Here is a 3,691-nt window from a genome sequence, read left to right on the forward strand (position 1 = left end):
TAGCGGTAAGGGCTAGAGTGGCATACTCATCACTATGTGTTCAAATCTCCCATGTTGCATTTTTGGAAATTGATATGGACGGGAGCTCCTACCGTGGTTTAGCAGCGCGCATGTGTATCGTGGACCCGCGCGGGTTTGATGCGGTCTGGAGCTCGAACCGGCCGATTTTCAACAGATTTGACCACCGTTGACCGGTTCAACTGCATATTCGGTTCAGGTTTAATGGTTAATTAATAGGGGAGGGTGGGGGAGAGGTGTTGGTTTGAATGGGGAATGAATGAGGGGGTAGGTGGGGGTGATCACGGGATGAAAAAGGGTGTTGTGGGGACCAGCTTGCATGGTTTTTTTTCAACTCTCCCACACTGAATTTGGAGATAGGCAAAATTTTTTTGAAATATTCGGTTCCTGTTTTAAAATAGCTGCATGATCAAAATACACGTAAAACGAAAGAAAAACAGTAAAAACTCAATAAAAATCAAATAAATAAGAAAACCACTACTACGAAAAATAACTAAGGATACAAAGTTATTGGGTTGCCTCCTGACAAGCGCTTCTTTACCGTCACTAGCTTGACAGTCAGCTCTTCTAAGGAGGAGGATCATAGGGGCTCAGCTCTTCACCCCTTACTTTGAACTTCTTTCTTGTGTCTCCATAAAGTAGCTCAATATGCTCCAGAGAGAGGATTCTGTTTACACTATAAATCCACACTGGATTGCTAGTCAACACCACTTTCATTCCTGGGGAGAAACCTTCAGTGGGGATCTTTTTGTTTCTCCATCTTCTGGGTACTTTCTTCTTTTTGGGAACCACCTCCTTGGTGGATGATGCATTCCCGACACCAAAATTAGGTTTGATGTCAGGAGAAATTTTATTGATTGTCACCAAAGGAGGTTTGAGCTGCAGATTCTGCTGTGCATCATCAGGGGGTTCTTGAAGGTTTGGATCAATGAGCTCAGTTTTCATGCACCTCTCTTCTTCACCTGCTGAATGTATATCTTTGAAGACATGAAAGACCAGTTGCTCATTATGCACTCTAAGCACTAATTTACCTTCTTCCACATCAATTAGAGCTCTTCCAGTGGCTAGGAATGGTCTTCCTAGAATTATAGAGGCATTCTCATCCTCTCCTGTGTCAAAAATCACAAATTCTGCTGGGAGGAAGAACTTACCCACTTTGACCAAGATATTCTCTACTAACCCGTATGTAGACTTCATAGATTTTTCTGCCATCTGTAATGCTATCCTTGTGGGTTGTGCCTCTTGGATTTGCAGCTTCTTCATCACAGACAAGGGCATTAAATTAATACTTGCTCTGAGATCACATAACGCTTTCTCAAAGGTTGTGCTCCCAATGGTGCCTGGAATTTGAAAGCTCCCTAGATCTGGCATCTTCCTTGGCAAGTTATTCTGAATTATGGCACTACATTCCTTAGTCAGGACCACTGTCTCATCTCCCCTTAAAGGCTTCTTCTTTGACAACAGCTCCTTTATGAACTTAACATAGAGAGGCATTTGCTCCAAAACTTCAGCAAAAGGAATATTGATTTACAGCTTTCTGAAGACTTCTAAGAACTTTGAAAACTGCTTGTCCTTGGTCTCCTTTTGAAGTCTCTGAGGATATGGTATTTTAGGCTTGTACTCAGGAGCCTTTGGTAATGTAGGATAAGTGTCAAGAGAGTCCGGAAATGGGTTGTCCACACACTTTGGAGGTATGTGCTCTACTTCTTCCTTCTTCTCTTCTGGAGCTTCTTTTTCAACTGGCTCCTCATTAACTTGTGCTTCCATACTTGCTACTTGTCTACTTATCAAGGTGATAGCCTTGCATTCCTCTCTTGGATTCACCACTGTATCACCAGAAAATGTATTTGAGGACCTCTCAGGTATTTGCTTGCTCAGTTGGCCCATTTGCACCTCTAGGTTTCTAATGGAAGCTCTGGTTTTCTACATAAAACTTTTCATCATCTCCCAATTAGAATCTTGTTGGGGTTGAGAATTTGCCTGCTGAGGTGGTTGTTGTTGATGAGACTGAAATTGGTGGTTATTATGATTGTTCTGTTGGAAACCGCCCTGAAAATCATTGTTGAAATTCTGAGATCTATGAGGTTGGTCCCTCCACCCAAAATTTGGGTGGTTTCTCCACCCCTGATTATAGGTCTTAGAATATGGGTCATTATTGGGGTTTCTAGGAGCATTCCCCATGTAATTGACCTGTTCAGAAGAAAATTGAGTATAATCATAATTCTCATTTTGCACAAAATTACCTGTCATGTCATAAGGGTTCTCTGGAGGTACATTCTGAGTGTTGACAGCTGAAACCTGCATCCTACTCAATTGTTGAGAAATTAAACTCATCTGGTGACTCAAAATTTTATTCTGAGCAAGGATAGCATCAAGAGCTTCTACTTCCATAACGCTTTTCTTTTGAGGGGTCTTAGAGTTCACAGGATTCCTGTTAGATGAATATAAATATTGATTGCTAGCAACCAATTCAATAAGCTCAATAGTCTCCTCAGGTGTCTTCTTCATGTGCAATGAACCACCTGTAGAATTATCCAAACACATCTTAGACTTTTGACCCAAGCCTTCATAAAAGATACTTAGTTGGGTCCATTTAGAGAACATATCCGGAGGGCATTGCCTAGTCAGCAACGTGTACCTCTCCCAAGCTTCATAGAGGGTCTCACCATCCTTCTGTGTGAAGGTCTGAACCTCCACCCTAAGCTTAGTCAGCTTCTTTGGTGAGAAAAATTTAGTAAGAAACCCAGTGACAACCTTATTCCAAGTATCCAAACTCTCCTTGGGTTGGGAATCTAGCCACAGCTTTGCTCTGTCTTTCAAGGCAAATGGAAAGAGCATGAGTTTGTACACATCTGATTTCACTCCATTTGTCTTCACAGTATCACAAATTTGCAAAAAATTAGAAATAAATTGATTTGGGTCTTCTTGGGGAAGGCCATGATACTGACAGTTTTATTGCACCAGGGAGACCAGTTGTGGCTTCAACTCAAAGTTGTTTGCAGCTATAGGAGGCACCACAATGCTTTTTCCATAAAGATCTGTGGTAAGAGCAGTGTAAGAGCCAAGCACTCTCCTTTGTTGCTCATTCCCATTCAGATATGCCACATTGGCATTAGCAGCATTGTTAGGATCCATTGTGGATTCTGCAGCCTTGTAAAGTCTTGCTTGTTGCAAACGCCACCTGAAAGTCCTTTCAGGTTTGGGATCAAAGTCTAAAAGAGGTTCCTTGTCTCTGTTCCTGTGCATACACAGATAGAAGACAAGAAAGGATAGAACTCTCTACGTCAGAGTGCAGAGAATTTTCAGTAAGGTAACCTGTGTAAAGAGATAAAAGTATTGAATAAAACAAATACTAAAATTCGAAAATTACTATTAAACTTAAGATTAAAAATTTTTGAAATTATTAGGCAAATTAAATAAGAAAAATTAAAATAAGACTAATTAGGAAACACCAAACTTAATTTCAGAAATTAAGAAAAATAACATAAGATGCAAATTTTTATTTTATTTTATTTTTTTTTACGAGAAACAAATAATAAAAGAAAAAAATAAAACAAAACAGGAGGGGGGTCACGAATGAAAGAACGAAAGAAAGAAGGAAAGAAAAAAATTTAATGGGAATAAAAATAAACAAATAGAGAAATAAAAGTTAATAATAATAAAATAAAACTAA

The 3,691-nt window shown here is 39.7% G+C and overlaps 1 non-coding gene across 1 annotated transcript; it reads left to right on the forward strand.

Annotated features, from left to right (window-relative positions):
- The first annotated feature begins 2,617 nt into the window (after positions 1 to 2,617).
- Positions 2,618 to 2,724, forward strand: LOC127743355 (small nucleolar RNA R71). The gene has a single exon (XR_008004747.1). It is a non-coding gene; the product is annotated as a small nucleolar RNA R71 (small nucleolar RNA).
- Positions 2,725 to 3,691: the final 967 nt, after the last annotated feature.

This window comes from Arachis duranensis, chromosome 10 (genome assembly GCF_000817695.3).
Source record: "Arachis duranensis cultivar V14167 chromosome 10, aradu.V14167.gnm2.J7QH, whole genome shotgun sequence".
Lineage (NCBI taxonomy): Eukaryota > Viridiplantae > Streptophyta > Magnoliopsida > Fabales > Fabaceae > Arachis > Arachis duranensis.